General features: G+C 39.2%; 1 protein-coding gene across 4 annotated transcripts in view; it reads left to right on the forward strand.

Annotated features, from left to right (window-relative positions):
• atp2b3b (ATPase plasma membrane Ca2+ transporting 3b) overlaps window positions 1–23,570 on the forward strand; it is a 184,826-nt gene that overhangs the window by 37,439 nt on the left and 123,817 nt on the right. The gene's annotated exons all lie outside the window — the stretch shown is intronic.

A 23,570-nucleotide genomic window follows, 5' to 3' on the forward strand; every position in this document is an offset into this window, starting at 1 on the left:
GCGACTTTTCAACACAATTTTCTCACCGAAACCTGCCGGTTGACAAGTGGTCGGGAACCATGTTCACTTGACCGCTCCGATCCATAATAAAGCTTCACCTCTGGAAATTTTAAACAAGGAATCACCGTGTGTTTGTGTGGCTAAAGGCTAAAGCTTCCCAACTCCATCTTTCTACTTTGACTTCTCCATTATTAATTGAACAAATTGCAAAAGATTGAGCAACACAGAATACTGTTTTAATTGCGCGATGAAAAGAGACAACTTTTAGCTGCTAATGGTGCTGCGCTAATATTTCCTGACAGTCCGTGACGTCACGCGCACGCGTCATCATTCCGCGACGTTTTCAACAAGAAACTGCGCGGGAAATTTAAAATTGCGATTTTGTAAACTAAACCGGCCGTATTGGCATGTGTTGCAATGTTAATATTTCATCATTGATATATAAACTATCAGACTGCGTGGTCGGTAGTAGTGGGTTTCAGTATAGGCCTGTAATGTGACTGATGGCCATATGCAATGTGCTTCTAGTACACTAGGGGGCGATTGCGGTCATTTCAGTTTGTTAGCGATTTGGTCATGTAAATTGGGCAGAAGAAGAGAATGCTACATACAAGCTCCAGATCTAACAGAGATAAGTACACATACCCACTGTTATTTGGTGTTGTTGGTAATTTTTTGTGTGTTTAAATGACACTCCTGGTTATTAGGATCATCAGACACATGCACAAAGATCGTTTTTTAGTCAAGTCTTTTAGGTGATTTTTGCTTATTGGTTGTCTCAAACAGCCGTGATGAGCTGGCGTCATGTCACAAAATTAAACTGTCTTCTCTGCGAACATTCTGAAACTTGTTAAAAAGTGGGTTTTTATATTACCATACAGACCTATTTCAGCTTCTATATTTGTACCTTGTGCTTGTTTGGCGTATATAAACAGTCCCTCCCTCCATCTAGTTATTCACCCGGTCACTTGTGTTTAAATTGGACTGGTCAAATAGTCACGTGACAGTGCCTGCCGGAAGAAGGGTCCCTGACATTTTATATTATTGTTGGTTTTCTATTTTTTATTTTTTTTATTGAACAAACATATATCCACAATGTACATAAAAGACAAGACACTTGCAACATATTCAACATTTTTTACACATCCTTTCAGGTTGAGCAAATTATGACATTATCAAAACCTTTCAAGGAAAGAAAATAAAAGCAAATACAAATATTGAGTATTAAAATAGTAGGGCCGCGAATCTTTGGGTGTCCCACGATTCGATTCAATATCGATTCTTCAATTCACGATTCAATAATATATACATTTTTTCGATTTGATTCGATTCTCGATTCAAAAACGATATTTTTCCGATTCAAAACGATTCTGTATTCTTTCAATACATAGGATTTCAGCAGGATCTACCCCAGTCTGCTGACATGCTAGCAGAGTAGTAGATTTAAAAAAAAAAAAAAGCTTTTATAATTATAAAGGACAATGTTTTATCAACTGATTGCAATAATGTAAATTTGTATTAACTATTAAACGAACCAAAAATATGACTTATTTTATCTTTGCTTAATCATTGGACACAGTATGTTGTCAAGCTTATGAGATGCGATGCAAGTGTAAGCCACTGTGACACTATTGTTCTTTTTTTTATTTTTATAAATGTCTAATGATAATGTCAATGAGGGATTTTTAATTACTGCTATGCTGAAATTATAACTAATATTGATACTGTTGTTGATAATATTCATTTTTGTTTCACTACTTTTGGTTTGTTCTGTGTCGTGTTTGTGTCTTCTCAATTGCTCTGTTTATTGCAGTTCTGAGTGTTGCTGGGTCAGGTTTGGTTTTGGAATTGGATTGCATTGTTATGGTATTGCTGTGTAGTGGTTTGTTGGATTGATTAAAAAAAAATCGATTTAAAAAAAAAAAAAGAATCGATTCTGAATCGCGCAACGTATTCGAATCGATTTTTCCCCACACCCCTATAAAATAGTAATAAACAAGATGATAAAATATACAATTGAAAATTAAAATCACTTGAATTTGTTTCAATAACGATATCAGTTTAAGGGCTTTTTGCATTTATAACCATTTTCCAAGATTTAATTGATAATTTCATACAATTAAGCCAGTGATGTCCAAAGTGCGGCCCGGGGGCCATTTGCCGCCCACAGGGATTTTTTAATGGCACATTGTAAAAATATGATTTAAAAAGAAAAAAATACAAAACATAAATAGTGGTATAAAAGAGCAAACAGGTCAAATTTAACAAGAAAATGTTGCAATTTTGACTGTAATAACACAAAGCTGCCATGCAGGCTGATTTTCTTAAAAATAAAAAAACAATGAATCAAAATCAATGTCATTATGAATTATTGACCTATTCAAGGCTCCAATTACCTGACATTAAATATTCCACTTTGAGATATTTTTTGTGTAAAATGTTGCATATTTTGTGTTTGCCATACGTTTTTGTTTTAAAACAAACAAACAAACAAAAAACATGAACAATAATACAACTTATAATTGACGGATAGATCTGAAGTTGATCTCGAAATTGTGTTAAAAGAAAACAAAATAATTATAATTTATTTTTTAACACTTTAACTAGTAGGACCCTTTTGGATCCCCAACAATTTTAGTGTGATTTTATTTTTTTAAGTGTCATTGCTTAAAAAATAATAATGAATTAAAATCAATGTTGTTATGACTTGTTGACTTTTTTTAAAGCTACACTTATTACAGAATCTAAAATATTCCACTTAAAAATGTTGTTGGGTGAAAATATTGCATATTTTGTGTTTTTTCTATTAAAAAAAGGTTTTCTTTGACAAAAAGAGCATACAACTTAATTTTTTTTAAATGTTATATTGACAGATAGACCTAATGTTGATCTAGATATTTAAGCCTATAATGATAATAATACTGAATAATGACACATTTTTAATATTTTTTTGACCAAAACCCTTTGGTGTCACCGGGATCAAACCTGAGTGGAGGCCTAAATGTATATTTTTATACATATATTGTATTGGTTTTTAAAATAAAAAATATCAAAATGGCCCCAGCTTGCTTCGATTTTTCAGTGTGCGGCCCTCAGTGGAAAAAGTTTGGAAACCCCTGAATTAAGCCAATTAGAAAATGAAGGTTTTACTTTCTGAAATCGACATTTATGTATAAAAAATGTTTCTTGCAGCAAAATATTGTAGACAAACATTTCTATGTGTCATCATTTATAAATATGCCAAATTTGATCTCTTCTATTGTGAATGGGGACATATCCACACCCTTGTCTCTCAGCTAAATTCTGAACACCTCCCAAAACACATGTACAATCTCACAAACAGATGATTGACATCCTCTACAGTTCCTCAGATGTAACAGCCATCAACCTCCATGTTAAATTATCGCTGACAAATAAATCTGTCTTTGCAAATATTTTTAATGTAAATAAATGTAACGATGGGACTGAAACTTTAACGGTGGGACTGAAACTCAATGTAACAGAGTAACAGTAGCTTTTCTTTGTCACAAAAATACTCAAGTAAAAGTAAAAAGTATTGTAACATTCCAGGAATGTAGGCCTATACAAGTTCTCTGTTTGTCTTGTCATTTATTGCACAAGATGCGTTCAACCACACAACAAACCCCAATGTGCGTTTCCTCTCTTTTCCCGCCAATACTTGTTCCTGTAATTGTCACTCCCCTTGTCCCTCCCTGGAAGTCCCGCCCCACAGCCAAAGCCATTGGCTAACACCCCGTAACCAGCCGCTATGGTATATTGCATTAATACTATCGTATTTTCCGGACTATAAGGCGCACTTAAAATCCTTGCTTTTTCTTAAAACTTGACAGTGCGCCTTATAACCCGTAAAATACGGTGCTATTAATGCAACATACCGTAGCGGCATGTTGGATTACGGGCCTAATGTACGGAATAAGTTTGGTTGAGCTTACCCGCCTCGAAGCGATTTTATTTGGTATACGGTGTAAAAATAAGTGTGACCAGTAAATGGCAGTCAAACATAACAGATAAGTGTAGGCTGCAGTATGACTCAAGTAAACAACCCAACATTTCATATATTCCATTGAAAATGTAGAACATTACACGGTGCTCAAAAATTTATCAAAAATGTTTTAGTACGACTGGTAAGCTATGAAGACGCACCGCTTGATGTGCTTCAACATATGAGTATTATTATGATGTGTATATAAGGTAAGACATTATGGCGGTTTGTTTCGCAATATTATATACAGTGGGGCAAAAAAGTATTTAGTCAGCCTCCGAATGTGCAAGTTTTCCCACTTAAAATGATGACAGAGGTCTGTAATTTTCATCATAGGTACACTTCAACTGTGAGAGACAGAGTGTGAAAAAAAATCCATGAATTCACATTGTAGGAATTTTAAAGAATTTATTTGTAAATTATGGTGGAAAATAAGTATTTGGTCAACCATTTAAAGCTCTCACTGATGAAAGGAGGTTTTGGCTCAAAATCTCACGATTCATTCTTTCCTTAACACGGATCAATCGTCCTGTCCCCTTAGCAGAAAAACAGCCCCAACGCATGATGTTTCCACCCCCATGCTTCACAGTAGCTATGGTGTTCTTGGGACGCAACTCAGTATTCTTCTTCCTCCAATCACGACAAGTTGAGTTTATACCAAAAAGTTCTATTTTAGTTTCATCTGACCACATGACATTCTCCCAATCCTCTGCTGTATCATCCATGTATCCATTTTGGTATAAACTCAACTCGTCGTGTTTGGAGGAAGAAGAATACTGACAGCAGGTTCCTCTAAACCCAAGATCTTGTCAATTTTATTGTTAAATAGTTCCAATGTTTAGATTTGGAGAGCAGTGCAATAAGAGGCAACAAGAAAGTTAAGACAAGACAAAACAAAGAAACAAGCAGGAGAGATAAGGGACAGGAAAGGGGAGCGTTCACTCTCGATGAGTGCCAGAGAGATAATAACTGCTAAAGCAGTTATTATTATTTTTAGTTTGCCGAACATGAGTCTGAACTCATGAAAGAACCACCATTACATGTTATGTAGACCACAGGGAAGTGTTTTCAATTTAGAAAAAAAAAAAAGATTTATTTAATGTGCCCTATAATCCGCTGTGCCTTATAAAGATAAAAAATAGACCATTCAATGGCGGTGCGCCTTATAATCCGGTGCACCCTATGGTCCGAAAATACGTAAGTAAATTTAACGGAATAAATGTAGCGCATTACTACCCACCTCTGATCCCATCAGACTGCTTGGTGAAATGTGGACTTCGGGGTCATTGAAAATCCGCAAATGTGCAGGTAGCCAGATGATATGAACAAACACCGCACAGTGTGATAAAATGATCAAAACCCCCCATCACGCTGACAGTAAAGCTGCTTTAGAGGACACACTGGGTGCACCGAGAGATGAATGGATGAAAGGGTTGATCGACTAAATCAATAAATGGATGAGTGAGAGTGTCCTCGGATTTCACATCCACTCTTGTTGGAGGACATTATCGTCGGCGCTTCTACCTGCACGCCATATTCCAGTTATTTGTTGGACCGTCTGCTTTCCTTCCCTTATCGAGAATCCCTCATGTTCACTGGAAACATGGTGCATTTGTGTTGTATGCTCCAGCTCCCCCGTGACCCTGCATAGGATAAGCAGTGGGAACTGAATGGATAATTTTTTCTTGTGATCATCAAACGTTAATTTATGCTTTTAACCATTATGCAGCTCTTCGTGTTTCTCCCGAGTAGGAAATGAGGAGTTTGATGGCCGCCATGGTGCTTCTGGGCGGGTTTTTTGTGTCTTCAGCTCGTGTGCACGCATTTGCACACTTGCATGCTGGAACAGGGGTGTGGTACGCCCACTCTTTTTCAACTAGTTGGTAGCCTAGCAACACAGCAGCAGAACCAAGCTGGCTTGGAAAGTCGAGAAGAGAGAAACAAAAATGAACTCTCGGATGGAAAAGGAGAGGATGGATGAAAACAGGAGGAAAACCACCAGAGTGTTCGTGAGAGGGGCGTGTCTTGTGTGTCCTACAAGGTGAAACGCTACATACAGTTGTGATCAAAATTATTCAACCCCCACACAATTTTGGTGTTTTAGCAAATTCGACATTTATTCCGTATTTTGTTTATAGTCATATGAAATAAATATGCATCAAATAGACAAATGCAACTTGAATTACAACATTATATTTTGTAACATACCAAACAGTTTAATTTCTCTTAATATCTCATTGACAAAATTATTCAACCCCTTGAAGTTCATAACTCTTAAGAACAGAATGTGAATAAGGTCTTTTCAATCAGGTGTTGAAAACACCTGTTGATGTGATTAGAACCATAACGAGCAACAATTAAACTGATTGAAAAAGACTGTGACGCTCAGCTTCTTGTAAATGGTCAATGGTGTATTTGCAACATGGTGAAGTCCAGGGAGTGGTCAAAGAAGTCAAGGGAAGATGTAATTTCTCTTCATAACAAAGGATATGGATATTAAAAAAATAGCAAATACATTACACATTCCAAGAGACACAGTTGGGAGCATAATTCGCAAGTTTAAAGCTAAAGGCACAGTGGAAACACTACCTGGGTGTGGTAGAAAGAGGATACTGTGTGCAACTGCTGTCCGGTATCTGAAGCGTACAGTGGTGAAAAACCCCCGGGTAACAGCTGAGGAACCGCAACAGGACATTGCAGAGGGGGGAACGCAGGTTTCGTCCCAGATAATAAGGCGCGCAGTACGAGATGAAGGCCTCCATGCCAGAACTCCCAGGCGCACCCCACTTCTGACTACCAGGCACAAGTAAAATAGACTCCAGTATGCCAAAAATCATCTGGACAAACCCCAAAGGTTTGGGGAAACTGTTCTATGGAGTGATGAGACAAAACTGGAACTCTTTGGGCCTATGAATCAACGTTATGTCTGGAGGAAGCTTACAAAAAGAAGAACACCTTGCCTACTGTTAAGCATGGTGGGGGGTTAATCATGCTCTGGGGCTGTTTCTCAGCCTCAGGTACCGGGAATCTCCAGCGCGTTCAAGGCATTATGAATTCTATTTCCTACCAGGATATATTAGCTGCAAATGTCATGAAGTCAGTGACGAAGCTGAGGCTTGGGAGACGTTGGACCTTCCAACAGGACAACGATCCCAAGCATACCTCCAAATCAACATCAGAATGGTTGTAGAAGAAGGGCTGGAAGACTCTGGAGTGGCCCTCACAGTCGCCAGACCTAAATCCTATAGAAAAGCTGTGGTGGGACTTGAAGAAGGCAGTTGCAGCACGCAAGCCCACGAATATGAATGAACTGGAGGCTTTTGCCCAAGAGGAATGGGCTAAAATACCTGTAGATGGTTGCAAGAAGCTTGTGTCCAGTTATGTATCACGTTTGAAGGATGTAATTACTGCCAAAGGGTGTTCTACTAAGTACTAAAGATGCATGTAACTAGGGGGTTGAATAATTTTGTCAATGAGATATTAAGAAAAATTTCCTTTTTTTGGTATTTTGTAAAATACAGTGTTACAATTTAAGTTGCATTTGTCTATTTGACACATCTTTATTGGATATGACTATAAACAAAATACGGAATAAATGTCCAACCTGCTAAAACCCCAAAATTGTGTGGGGGTTTAATAATTTTGATCACAACTGTAAAGGCGCGCAATAAAACGTTTAATGTTTTTTCTTTTATGTGGAACAAAGGCACTCGCCTCTGGTAACCGAGCAACGCACAAAGTGATCACTGATCAGTGGGAGTGACACGCTAACAGCCAATCAGGTAACAGAATTAACTATCAAGATTGGTTGATTCTTTGCATGGAGTGAGAAAAGAAAGTCGAAGTGAAGAAATTGTTGATAAAAGAGAGAAAGTCACCAGGATTGGTTTTTGGAATGTTTTGAAAAAGACCATAGTCAGACCACTGTTGTGTGTAAATGATGCAAGGCAAGACCGCTAATACGTCATCACCTTAGCTGCGCTCACCCTTTAGAGCACAGCTTTAACTTCCTGGCACTAATTCTGCAGAAAATAGTTCTCAGGTTCCTTAATCTTTACATTAAGAAACCTCAGGGAGGTGTTTTGAGCACGACCGACCGGTAGGAGGCCACTGGGAAGACCCAGTATACGTTGGGAAGACTATGTCTCCCGACTGGCTTGGTAACGCCTCGGGATCCCCCGGTAGGAGCTGGACCAAGTGGCTGGGGAGAGGGATGTCTAGGCTTCCCTGCTTAGGCTGCTGCCCCCGCGACCCGACCTTGGTTAAGCAGAAGAAGATGGATGGATATATATGTATATTTTTTTTTAATTTGTGTTTTTATTTTCAATCGCTCTTTTGCAGCCACTCAGGCAAATCATATTGTTGATGTTGATGATAATATCTGGTGTACAGATTTACTTTAGAAAAGAGAAGTGTTGAATACTTCTCTCGTTGCCTATAAGGTGGCGACTTCTCCAGGGTGTACCCTGCCTTCCGCCCGATTGTAGCTGAGATAGGCACCAGCACCCCCCGCGGCCCTAAAGGGAATAAGCGGCAGAAAAATGGATGGATGGATGGATGGATAAATGTTTGGGTAGAATTTATTAAACAAAACCAGTTTTCTTTAAGGTGATATTGAAATGTGGTTGATTGGCAACACTAAATTGGCCCTAGTGTGTGAAAGTGAGTGTGAATGTTGTCTGTCTACCTGTGTTGGCCCTGCGATGAGATGGCGACTTGTCCAGGGTGTACGCCGCCTTCCGCCCGATTGTAGCTGAGATAGGCACCAGCGCCCCCCGCGACCCCGAAGGGAATAAGCGGTAGAAAATGGATGTATGGATGGGTAGTGAAATATATCACAGCTTTTTATCTATTTAATGGCGGAATGTCGTTAATCATAGAACTGTTAATTTTATTAAAAAGTATTAATTTTCAATTAGGAATCGTTTTGAATCAAGAATCGATTCTGAATTGATCCAAGATTCACGGCCCTAATGTATGTGTATATATATATACCTATATATATATATATATATATATATATATATATACATATATATATATATATATATATATATATATATACATATATATAAATATATATATATATATATATATAAATATATATATATATATATATATATATGTGTGTTTGTGTATATACTATATATACATATATGTGTACATATGTATGTAAATGTATGTGTGTATATATAGATATATGTATATGTATGTATATATATGTATATATACATATATGTATATGTGTGTATATATATATATATGTGTGTATATATGTATATGTGTGTGTGTGTGTGTATATATATATATATATATATATATATATATATATATATATATATATATATATATATATATATATATATATATATATATATATATATATATATATATATATATATATATATGTATGTATTTTTTTTTTGATGGTTGAAAATATCAAAATGGCCCCCAGAGGCTTTGATATCAGGGGGTGCGGCCCTCAGCGGATGAAGTTTGGACACCCCTGCTTTAGATTGCTTATTTCTTATGTTTGATATTTTTTTCCCCTTATTTCTACTGTAAGTCTGAGCATGGATGAGAGGCCAAACATCTTCTCAGACAATCAGAACAGTCCAGTTGCGATCGATGGAATGCCCTGAAAACGAACAACTTACTGTAACTCAATACCCTCTCTCTCTCTCTCTCTCTCTCTCTCTCTCTCTCTCTCTCTCTCTCTCTCTCTCTCTCTCTCTCTCTATTCTCTCTCTCTCTCTGTCTCTGTCTCTGTCTCTCCCTCTCTCTCTCTCTCTCTCTCTCTCTCTCTCACACACACACACACACACACACACATCTGCAGTTGTCCCTAAAAGATCAAATTGGCAGACACAGATGTAGTTCCATTGCTCGCCATTACACACACGTGTTTTATATATTATTTATCGCTATCTATCTATATACAGTAAAGGCCAAAGGTTTGGACACACCTTCTCATTCAATGTGTTTTTTTTATTGTCATGACTATTTACATTGTAGATTGTCACTGAAGGCATCAAAACTACAAACCCCGTTTCCATATGAGTTGGGAAATTGTGTTAGATGTAAATATAAACGGAATACAATGATATGCAAATCCTTTTAAACTCATATTCAATTGAATGCACTACAAAGACAAGATATTTGATGTTAAAACTCATAAACTTTATTTTTTTTTTGCAAATAATAATTAACTTAGAATTTCATGGCTGCAACACGTGCCAAAGTAGTTGGGAAAGGACATGTTCACCACTGTGTTACATCACCTTTTCTTTTAACAACACTCAATAAACGTTTGGGAACTGAGGAAACTAATTGTTTTAGCTTTGAAAGTGGAATTCTTTCCCATTCTTGTTTTATGTAGAGCTTCAGTCGTTCAACAGTCCAGGGTCTCCGCTGTCGGATTTTACACTTCATAATGCGCCACACATTTTCGATGGGAGACAGGTCTGGACTGTAGAAGGGCCAGGAAAGTACCTGCACTCTTTTTTTTTACGAAGTCACGCTGTTGTAACACTTGTCTTGCTGTAATAAGCTGGGGCGTCCATGATAACGTTGCTTTGATGACAATAGACGTTGCTCCAAAACCTGTATGGACCTTTCAGCATTAATGGTGCCTTCACACATGTGAGATACCCATGCCTTGGGCACTAATACACCCCATACCATCACAGATTCTGGCTTTTGAACTTTGCGCCTATAACAATTCGAATGGTTATTTTCCTCTTTATTCTGGAGGACACCACGTCCTCTGCTTCCAAATATAATTTGAAATGTGGACTCGTCAGACCACAGAACCCCTTTCCACTTTGCATCAGTCCATCTTAGGTGAGCCAGCCAAGCCGACGGCGTTTCAGGATATTGTTGATAAATGGGTTTGGCTTTGCATAGTAGAGCTTTAACTTGCACTTACAGATGTAGCGACCAACTGAAGTTACAGACAGTCAACCTATCAGGTGCATTTCTTTGGAAGTGTTCCTCAGCCCATGTGGTGATATCCTTTACACACTGATGTCGTTTTTTTTTTATGCAGTACCGCCTGAGGGATCAAAAGTCCGTAATATCATCGCTTACGTGCAGTGATTTCTCCAGATTCTCTGAACTTTTTGATGATTTTACGGACCGTAGATGGTAAAATCCCTAAATTCCTTGCAATAGCTCATTGAGAAATGTTGTTCTAAAACTGTTTGACAATTTGCTTACAAAGTGGTGACCCTCACCCCATCCTTGTTTGTGAATTACTGAGCATTTTGGGTAGGTGCTTTTATACTCAATCATGGCACCCAACTGTTCCCAATTAGCCTGCACATCTGTGGGATGTTCCATATAAATGTTTGATGAGCATTCTTCAACTTTATCAGTTATTTATTGCCACTTTTCCCAACTTCTTTGTCACGTGTTGCTGGCATCAAATTTTAAAGTTAATGATTATTTGCAAAAAAAAAAAAAAAAAAAGGTGAAGTATCTGAAAACATATTTTATATTTTAGTTTCTTAAAAGTTATATATATATATATATATATATATATATATATATATATATATCTCAGTTTGATACACTTACCAACATTTACATACATACCTAAAGCGCCTTATTGCAGTGAATCTTGCTAAGGGACATGTAACCAAATATTAACATTGCTGTTGTATACTTCTGACCCAGCAGATTTGGTCACATTTTTAGTAGACCCATAACAAATTTCTAAAAGAACCAAACTTAATGAATATTTTTGTGACCAACAAGTATGTGCTCCAATCACTCTATATCACAAAAAAATAAAGAGTTGTAGAAATTAATGGAAACTCAAGACAGCCACGACATTCTGTTCTTTACAAGTTCATGTAAACTTTTGACCACAACTGTATATAAACACATGTATATGTATACAATACAGTATATCGTTCGCCATGACACTCGTGTTGTGTGTGTATATATATTATATATCACTATATACACACACAAACACACACACATATATATGTATATCTGACACGCTCGTATTGCACTCGATGACATATTTAAACACAAAAACTCGACAGCAACAAAAGCAGGAATTATGAACAACTAAATAATTATTTGAAAGGTTTGCGTCATCATTTGCAAGACATTGCAAAAGATGCAACAAGAGCATGGGTGTCCAAAGTGCGGCCCTCAGCTCATTCTTTAACTCTGCGGTACATTTTAAAAATATAAACAAAAAAACATTAAAAAGTGGAATACAAGAGCAAACTGAAAATGAAAAAGTTGCAATATTGACACAACTAACACAAAGCTGACCTTGAAGGCAGTTTTTTACTTTAAAACTGTCGTTGCTTAAAAAATAATAACAATTTATAATCGACGGATAGATCTGAAGTTAATCTTGACATCTAAGTAAAAGTACATATTGATTTATGACGTATTTACTAGTGGGGACCTTTTGTATCCCAGAGACCTATGATTTACCAAAAGCAATGTTGCTATGAATTATTGACATATTTAAGGCTTGAATTACTATAAAAAAAAAATACCACTCTTTTTGTACACAAAAAATCTGCCAACTGAGCCGCCAGTTTTTTTTACTGTAATATCTACAGTTGCTGTTTTACAGTTCATTACTGTGAATAGAAAAACTGTACCAAGGTTTTTTTAACGGTAAAAATCTGCCAACTGAACTGCCAGTTTATGTTAGCATGAAATGTACAGTCATCATTTTTACAGTGCGTTAGTGTAAATTGAAAAACTGTTATTTTTACGGATAATTATGGCAACTATTTTTGTGTATTTCGAAGGTTTTGACAAAAAAAGGGCATGAAACATAAACATTTTTTTTAAAAATGTCTGCTAAAGGATAGATCTAAAGTTGATCTATAGATATTTTAGAGTTGAAAGAAAAATACAATATTTATGAATTTTGACACTTTAATGACTAAGACCCTTCTGGGTACCTGGTACCTAAAATGCTCACCAAAATTGAGGGGAGACCTGAATGTCAAAACAATTATTGTATTGGTCCAAATGCAGCTGAGATAGGCTCCAGCACCTCCCGCAACCCCGAAAGAGACAAGTGGTAGAAAATGTATGGATGGATGGGTTTTGAAAATAAAAAATATCTAAATGGCCCCCGCATTCTTTCATTTTTCATTGTAAAATGTTTGTACACCCTTTAGCCAGAGTGTGAAGGTATACACACGCATACACACAATGATTCAGTGCATATATATTATGATTCAGTGCATATACACTATGATTCTGTGCATATACATTATGATTCGGTGTATATACATCATGATTCTGTGCACATACTAGGGTTGTCCCGATCCGATATTTGGATCGGATCGGCCACCGATATTTGCCAAAAAATGCGTATCGGCAAGGCATGGGAAAATGCCGTACCAGATCCAGTTTTAAAAAAAACTCCAGTCCGCGTTTTCCAACGCACCGATTTAAATAATACATTTCACTCTTCTGCTGCTCCCTAAACTCCATTCCGCATTTTCCAGCACACCTTCCGAACATCCACAGGCTGTGTTCTAACCGTTCAGACGGCCGTGTGAATTAAAAGTTACGGTAAAAATGTCAGCTGTGTGGGATTATTCTACCCTACAAAACGAAAAAGATGAAGAGGTGGAGTGCAAAACATGCCACAAGAAAGTCAAACGTGGTGGTAAAGTTGTAAGACATTTGAATGACACTTGTGAGTGAGAGGCTTTTTAGCACTCATCATACTGTAGATGAATACAGGAGCAGGCTGACACCTGAGCATCTTGAAGGGCTCGTCTTTGTTAGAAAGAATCTCCCTATTATGCTTGGACTTCAATTGTATGCCCCTCCTGACTGGGGAAAACAATTGAAAGGAGTGTGTAGGGTTTTTTTCTTTTTTTAAGTTTACACTTGTTCAAGAGAAAGTATTGATGCTGAGTTGTAGACATTTTATCCCACTCAGATTGTTTGTGGTTTTTTTTAAATAATGTTTACAGCATTATTTGCACTTTATACTGTTCACTTTTTCACTGTTTAATGATGCCATTTCTGTTTGTCATGTATAATTTTTGATATTTTGTGTTTATCCTTGAATACCAACTATTGTGTATTATTCAAACTCACCTAATTCACCTGGCTAGTTGTTATCAAGAGTACTAAAATCCTTTTCAACATGAATCTGACAACTAAGTAGGCTAAATAACTTTAAACTTTAATACATGCTCGGATAGGCCAGTATCGGCCAGTATCGGATCGGAAGTGCAAAAACAATATCGGTATCGGATCGGAAGTGCAAAAACGTGGATCGGGACATCCCTAGCATATACATTATGATTCAGTGCATATATACTATGATTCAGTGTATATTAATGATTCAGTACAGATACATAATGATTCAGTGCATATACATTATGATTCAGTGTATATACATCATGATTCAGTAACTATACGTAATGATTCAGTGCATATACATTATGATTCAGTGTATATGCATCATGATTCAGTAAGTATACATAAAGATTTAATGCTTATACATTAGGATTTTGTCAAATTTATTTGCCAATTTCAAAAAGCCACGGCCCCCTGACACCCATTCTCAACTGTCTATGCGACGTCAAGACTTGGTTAGCCCAGAATTTTTTAATAATGACTGAGGGAAAAACGGAAATTTCAGTTTTTGGTCCGGCCCCCACTGACTTGGGACCATTGCAAAATGATGTGCGTCCCAAAGTCACCAGCCTTGACGTCACTATAGACAGCGATTTTAAACTTGACAAACAAGTCAATGGCGTTTTAAAATAGTGTTTTTATCATTTTCGTCTTTTAGTAAAGGTAAAACCGTTTTTATCTTTTAACCTTTTTGAACAAGTCTTGCATGCTTTTATTTCAAGTCGCCTGGACTACTGCAATGCACTTTATGCTGGCATTAGCCTAAAAGCTCTCTCCCAGTTGCAGTTAGTCCAGAACGCGGTAGCACGACTTTTAACGGGCCAGGTAACGCCAGCATATAACCCCAATTCTTCAGAGTTTGCACTGGCTCCCTGTTCATTTTAGAATTGATTTTAAAACATTGCTGTTTGTTTTTAAATCTTTACATGGACTGGCACCTCAGTATATCTCGGACCTCATCCAAATTTACACTCCTGCACGCGCTCTGAGGTCCGAGAGCCAGCTCCAGTTCGTGGGGCCCAAGACGAGACTCAAAACCAGGGGAGACAGGGCCTTCTCTGTGGTCGGCCCTAAGCTCTGGAAATCTCTGCCCCTCCATGTTCAAACTGCTTCCACAGTAGAATGTTTTAAGTCTCGTCTTAAGACCCACTTTTATTCTTTGGCTTTTAACACTACGTGAGTTGTGTGGTCCTCTGTCCTCTGTTGTCCTCAGTGTTTTTTTATACATTTTGATTCCTATTTTACTGTTTTAATTGCTTTTACCCTTTAAAATTGTTTTTAATCATATTTATTATATATCGTTTTTATATTGGTTTTATATTTATTTATTTATTTTTTTTATTCAGTCATTGGTAGATCATAATATTGTTTTTAATATTGATTTTAACATGGCTGTGCAGCACTTTGGAAACGTTCTTGTTGTTTAAAGGACAACATTATCACAATTTCTGAAGCGTTAAAACCAATAAAAATCAGTTCCCAGTGGCTTATTTTATTTTTCGAAGATTTTCTCAAAATTTTACCCATCACGCAATATCCCAAAAGACGGCTTCAAAGTGCCTGATTTACACCATCGCTATATCCACCCGTCTATTGTCCTGTGACGTTACTGCGTGAAGCCCCCAGAAACAAACATGGCGGATAGTACAGAAAGGTATAGCATAGTAGCTTGGATTCAGACTCAGATTTCAGCGGCGGCGCAAGCGATTCAACAGATTACGCATGTATTGAAACGGATGGTTGGAGTGTGGGGGTAGGTACCGAAAACGAAATTAAAGAAGAAACAGAAGCTTTTGAGCCATATCCCGACAGACAGCGGAACGGGAGGAAACGCAGACAAATTCGGCGATCGCCTTCTAACCAACGATTGGTATGTGTTTGTTTGGCATTAAAAGTGGGTGGAGGGAAAGGCTGTATGCAAATATAGCTACAAATGAGGCATAATGATGCAATATGTACATACAGCTAGCCTAAATAGCATGTTAGCATTGATTAGCTTGCAGTCATGCCGTGACCAAATCTGTCTGATAGCACTCTCCACATAAGTCAATAACATCAACAAAACTCACCTTTGTGATTTCGTTGACTTTATCGTTGGAAATGCATCTGCTTTGAGTGTCGCAGGATATCCACACATTCTTGCCATCTCTGTCGTAGCATAGCTGTCGTCGGTACAGTGTGCAGAACAAACGAGGGACTTTTGCAATCTTTTGGCCACTGGTGCAACTTGAATCCGTCCCTGTTCGTGTTGTTACTCCCTCCGACAACACACCGACGAGGCATGATGTCTCCAAGGTACCGGAAAACAGTCGAAAAAACGGAAAATAACAGAGCTGATTTGACTTGGTGTGTGTAATGTGTTTGAGAAAATGGCAGGTCGCTTCACGAGGTGACGTCACGGGTGAAAGGTCATCGCTCCGACAGGCGAACAATTGAAAGGCGTTTAAATCGCCAAATTCACCCTTTTAGAGTTCGGAAATCGGTTAAAAAAACATATGGTCTTTTTTCTGCAACATTAAGGTATATATTGACGCTTACATAGGTCTGGTGATAATGTTCCCCTTTAAATGTGCTATATAAATAAAGTGGATTGGATGATTCAGTGTATATATATATAATGATTCATTGCATATACACTTTGATTCATTGTGTACATCATGATTCAGTGCATATACATTATGATTCAGTGTATATACATAATGATTCAGTGTGTATACATTATGATTCAGTGCATATACACTATGAATTAGTGTATATACATTATAATTCAGTACAAATACAATATGATTCAGTGCATATACATTATGATTCTGCGTCTATACATTGTTATTCAGTGCATATACATAATGATTCAGTGTATATACGTAATGATTCAGTGTATACACTGGGGCAAAAAAGTATTTAGTCAGCCAACGATTGTGCAAGTTCTCCCTCTTAAAATGATGACAGAGGTCTGTAATTTTCATCATAGGTACAGTTCAACTGTGAGAGACGGAATGTGAAAAAAAAATCCAGGAATTCACATTGTAGGAATTTTAAAGAATTTAATTGTAAATTATGGTGGAAAATAAGTATTTGGTCAACCATTCAAAGCTCTCACTGATGGAAGGAGGTTTTGGCTCAAAATCTCACGATACAAGGCCCCATTCATTCGTTCCTTAACACGGATAAATCGTCCTGTCCCCTTAGCAGAAAAAGAGCCCCAAAGCATGACGTTTCTACCTCCATGCTTCACAGTAGGTATGGTGTTCTTGGGATGCAAGTTTGCAACTCAGTATTCTTCTTCCTCCAAACACGATGAATTGAATTTATACCAAAATGGATACATGGATGATACAGCAGAGGATTGGGAGAATGTCATGTGGTCAGATGAAACCAAAATAGAACTTTTTGGTATAAACTCAACTTGTCGTGTTTGGAGGAAGAAGAATACTGAGTTGCATCCCAAGAACACCATAGCTACTGTGAAGCATGGGGGTGGAAACATCATGCTTTGGGGCTGTTTTTCTGCTAAGGGGACAGGACGATTGGTCCGTGTTAAGGAAAGAATGAATGGGGCCATGTATCGTGAGATTTTGAGACAAAACCTCCTTCTTAGGGACGGCGTGGCGCAGTGGGAGAGTGGCCGTGCGCAACCCGAGGGTCCCTGGTTCAAATCCCACCTAGTACCAACCTCGTCACGTCCGTTGTGTCCTGAGCAAGACACTTCACCCTTGCTCCTGATGGGTGCTGTATTGGCGCCTTGCATGGCAGCTCCCTCCATCAGTGTGTGAATGTGTGTGTGAATGGGTAAATGTGGAAGTAGTGTCAAAGCGCTTTGAGTACCTTCAAGGTAGAAAAGTGCTATACAAGTACAACCCATTTATTTATTTATTATTCTATCAGTGAGAGCTTTGAATGGTTGACCAAATACTTATTTTCCACCATAATTTCCAAATAAATTCTATAAAATTCCTACAATGTGGATTCCTGAATTCTTTTTTTCACATTGTGTCTCTCACAGTTGAAGTGTACCTATGATGAAAATTACAGACCTCTGTCATCATTTTAAGTGGAAGAACTTGCACAATCGGTGGCTGACTAAATACTATTTTGCCCAATTGTGTGTGTATATATATATATATATATATATATATATATATATATATATATATATATTATATATATATATATATATATATATATATATATATATGTATATAGCCATGGAAAAGCCATGGAAAACGACTTCCGGACGGCTTCGAAGCGATTCTGGACCACCATACGCCGCCTCAGGAAGGGGAAGCAGTGCACTATCAACACCGTGTATGGTGCGGATGGTGTTCTGCTGACTTCGACTGCGGATGTTGTGGATCGGTGGAGGGAATACTTCGAAGACCTCCTCAATCCCACCAACACGTCTTCCTTTGAGGAAGCGGTGCCTGGGGAATCTGTAGTGGACCCTCCTATTTCTGGGGCTGAGGTCGCTGAGGTAGTTAAAAAGCTCCTCGGCGGCAAGGCCCCGGGGGTGGATGAGATCCGCCCGGAGTTCCTTAAGGCTCTGGATGCTGTGGGGCTGTCTTGGTTGACAAGACTCTGCAGCATCGCGTGGACATCGGGGGCGGGTACCTCTGGATTGGCAGACCGGGGTGGTGGTCCCTCTCTTTAAGAAGGGGGACCGGAGGGTGTGTTCCAACTATCGTGGGATCACACTCCTCAGCCTTCCCGGTAAGGTTTATTCAGGTGTACTGGAGAGGAGGCTTCGCCGGATAGTCGAACCTCGGATTCAGGAGGAACAGTGTGGTTTTCGTCCTGGTCGTGGAACTGTGGACCAGCTCTATACTCTCGGCAGGGTTTTTGAGGGTGCATGGGAGTTTGCCCAACCAGTCTACATGTGCTTTGTGGACTTGGAGAAGGCATTCGACCGTTTCCCTCGGGAAGTCCTGTGGGGAATGCTCAGAGAGTATGGGGTACCGGACTGTCTTATTGTGGCAGTCCGCTCCCTGTATGATCAGTGTCAGAGCTTGGTCCGCATTGCTGGCATTAAGTCGGACACGTTTCCAGTGAGGGTTGGACTCCGCCAAGGCTGTCCTTTGTCACCGATTCTGTTCATAACTTTTATGGACAGAATTTCTAGGCGCAGCCAAGGCGTTGAGGGGATCCGGTTTGGTGGCCACGGGATTAGGTCTCTGCTTTTTGCAGATGATGTAGTAATGATGGCTTCATCTGGCCGGGATCTTCAGCTCTCACTGGATCGGTTCGCAGCCGAGTTTGAAGCGACCGGAATGAGAATCAGCACCTCCAAGTCCGAGTCCATGGTTCTCGCCCGGAAAAGGGTGGAGTGCCATCTCCGGGTTGGGGAGGAGACTCTGCCCCAAGTGGAGGAGTTCAAGTACCTAGGAGTCTTGTTCACGAGTGGGGGAAGAGTGAATCGTGAGATCGACAGGCGGATCGGTGCGGCGTCTTCAGTAATGCGGACGTTGTATCGATCCGTTGTGGTGAAGAAGGAGCTGAGCCGGAAGGCAAAGCTCCCAATTTACCGGTCGATCTACGTTCCCATCCTCACCTATGGTCATGAGCTTTGGGTCATGACCGAAAGGATAACATCACGGGTACAAGCGGCCGAAATGAGTTTCCTCCGCCGGGTGGCGGGTCTCTCCCTTAGAGATAGGGTGAGAAGCTCTGCCATCCGGGAGGAGCTCAACGTAAAGCCGCTGCTCCTCCACATCGAGAGGAGCCAGATGAGGTGGTTCGGGCATCTGGTCAGGATGCCACCCGAGCGCCTCCCTAGGGATGTGTTTAGGGCACGTCCAGCTGGTAGGAGGCCACGGGGAAGACCCAGGACACGTTGGGAAGACTATGTCTCCCGGCTGGCCTGGGAACGCCTCGGGATCCCCCGGGAAGAGCTAGACGAAGTGGCTGGAGATAGGGAAGTCTGGGCTTCCCTTCTTAGGCTGCTGCCCCCGCAACCCGACCTCGGATAAGCGGAAGATGATGGATGGATGGATGGATATATATATATATATATATATATATATATATATATATATATATATATATATATATATATATATATATATATATATATATATATTCAGTGTGTATACTGTACATAATGATTCAGTCCATATACATTACGATTCATTGTATATACATAATGATTCACTGTATATGCATTATGATTCAGTGCATATACATTATGATTCAGTGCATCAAGTGTAATATGATATAAAAAGCAGAGCAGAGTGGAGGGTTAAACACACACACATGCACACACACACCGCAGTACGAGAGCATTATATCCACATGGAAGCGAGGACGAGGAGTTGTTGCAAAAAGAGGATGAGAAAGAAGCGTGTGTGTGTGGGGGGGGGTGAGAAGAGCTTGCCGCATTGTCAAGGACACATCAAGGGGAGATTGAGAGAGCGAGGAAAGAGCGGAAAAGAGGGATGAGAAAGAGGGAGAGAGTTTGCTTTGCTGCCATTACTCAGCATCACCTGTTTCCTCTCTCTCTCTCTCTCTCTCTCTCTCTCTCTCTCGCTCGCATGTCGCCTTGGCCTGAACCCTGTTGGATGTCAAGTTGTGGTGCGACAGTCACTGCAGCAAGCGTGCACTATCTGTACAGCGCACACTTACATGCACCGAGAGTCCCCCGCCAGCCAATGGCAAAAATAAAGCCCACGTTCAAACGGTGGAGCAATGACATCACCTGTTGCTGGGCAGAAACCTGCCTCAGACGGGAAGCCCCAAACCGGATATCCTGGTTGCCATGGAAACTGCATGGCTTAGGCGGTAGGTTGAAGGGGCAGAGGAGGTTGATTGGAAGGATTTCAAAGTTAGGTGAAGGAACAGGAAACTTTAACGCAGTTCATATTAAAAAAAAAAAAATTAATGATTGTTGCATTGTAAAAAAAAAAGTCAGTGGATTTAAAAAAAAGAAACCAGCAGCTGAGAATTTTACAGTAAAACTAACAATGGTACAGTTTTTCGGTTTACAGTGGTGCACTGTAAAATCAAGGGCCGAAGATTTTAAAGGGGAACATTATCACCAGACCTATGTAAGCGTCAAAATATACATTGATGTTGCAGAAAAAATAACATATGTTTTTTAACCGATTTCCGAACTCTAAAAGGGAGAATTTGGCGATTTAAACGCCTTTCAATTGTTCGCTGTTGGAGCGATGACCTTACACCCGTGACGTCACAATGGGAAGCAATCCACCATTTTCTCAAACACATTACACACACAGGTCAAATCAGCTCTTTTATTTTCCGTTTTTTCGACTGTTTTCCGTACCTTGGAGACATCATGCCTCGTCGGTGTGTTGTCAGAGGGTGTAACAACACGAACAGGGACGGATTCAAGTTGATTTACGTGGCGTGTGCATCGATTAGCACGTTATGATAATCGATGCTAACATGCTATTTAGGCTAGCTGTATGTACATATTGCATCATTATGCCTCATTTGTAGCTATATTTGCATCAAGCCTTTCCCTCCACCCACATTTAATGCCAAACAAACACATAACAATCGACGGATTTAAGTTGCACCAGTGTCAAAAGATGTGAAAGTCCCTCGTTTGGTCTGCACATTTTACCGGCGATGCTACGACAGACATGGCACAGACATGTGTGGATATCCTGCGTCACACAAAGCAGATGCATTTCCAACAAAATCACAAATGTGAGTTTTGTTGATGTTATTGACTTATGTGCTAATCAGACATATTTGGTCACGGTATGACTGCCAGCTAATCGATGCTAACATGCTATTTAGGCTAGCTGTATGTAGCTATATTTGTAGCTATATTTGCATCCAGCCTTTCCCTCCACCCACATTTAATCCCAAACAAACACTTACCAATCGACGGATTTAAGTTGCTCCTGTGGTCTGGTCAAAAGATGCAATCGTTGGTTATTCGCTCAATAGCTTCAGTTTCTTCTTCAATTTTGTTTTCGCTATCTGCCTCCACACTCCAACCATCAGTTTCAATACATGCGTAATCTTTTGAATCGCTTAAGCCGCTCCAATCCGAGTCTGAATCCGAGCTAATGTCGCTATATCTTGCTTGTATTGGCGTCACTATGTGACATCACAGGAAAATGGACGGTGGATTTACAAATAGCGAAAATCAGGCACTTTAAAGCCTTTTTTCGGGATATTGCAGAATGGGTAAAATTTTGAAAAAAACTTCGAAAAATAAAATAAGCCACTGGGAACTGATTTTTATTGGTTTTAACCCTTCTGAAATTGTGATAATGTTCCCCTTTAAAGTAAAAAAAAAACTTACAGGAAAAATCAAAGAGGTGCCACATTTCCAGTTACAGTAATGCACTGTAAAAAACAACAACCGTATATTGCCAAATTTTTTGTGTACAAAACAAAATAGCGGTACTGTTGTTCTATTTTCACTAACACACTATCAAAACAACAACTCTTGATTTTACAGTAACTAAGGGAAAAGCGGTAGAAAATAGATGTATGGATGGGAGAACGGCGTGGCGAAGTTGGTAGAGTGGCTGTGCCAGTAATCCCCACCTTCTACCATCCTAGTCACGTCCGTTGTGTCCTTGGGCAAGACACTTCACCCTTGCTCCTGATGGGTCCTGGTCAGCGCCATCAGTGTGTGAATGTGTGTGTGAATGGGCGAATGTGGAAATACTGTCAAAGCGCTTTGGGCTCCTTAAAAAGGGGTAGTAAAGCACTATACAAGTATCAATCAATCAATCAATGTTTATTTATATAGCCCTAAATCACAACGACATCCTCGGAAGGGCCCAAATAAGGGCAAGGAAAAACTCACCCCAGTGGGACGTCGACCATGATGACTATGAGAAACCTTGGAGAGGACCACATATGTGGGCATCCCCCCTAGGGGACCGAAAGCAATGGATGTCGAGCAGATTTAACATGATATTGTGAAAGTCCAATCCATAGTGGATCTAACGTAACCGTGAGAATTAAGTCCAAAGTGGATCCAATATAGTAGAGCTGCCATTTACCAAGAACTGGCAGCTCAGTTGGCAGAATATTCCGTAAAAATTATAGTGATACTGTTTTTCAATTTTACAGTAATGCACTGTAAAATCAACAACTGTAGATTTTACAGTTAAAAAACAAAATAGCATCTCAGTTGCTCGAATTTTACAATAAAATAAGAATGGTACTGTTTTCCAATTTACAGTAGTGTACTGTAAAAACAATGACCATAGTTTTTACAGTAACATAAACTTGCAGTTCAGCCGCCAGAATTTGACAATAAAAAAAAATCTAAGTAGTACCATTTTTTTCATTTACAGTGATACGCTGTGATAAAAAAAAAAAAACGTCTGTAGATTTTACAGTTAAAAAAACCCCCAAGCATGGCAGCTCAGTAGCCAGGATGTTTGTGTAAAAATAAAAGTAATAGTTTTTTTCCATTTACAGTAATGCACTGTAA

The sequence above is a fragment of the Nerophis ophidion genome, linkage group LG06, assembly GCF_033978795.1.
Source record: "Nerophis ophidion isolate RoL-2023_Sa linkage group LG06, RoL_Noph_v1.0, whole genome shotgun sequence".
Classification (NCBI taxonomy): domain Eukaryota; kingdom Metazoa; phylum Chordata; class Actinopteri; order Syngnathiformes; family Syngnathidae; genus Nerophis; species Nerophis ophidion.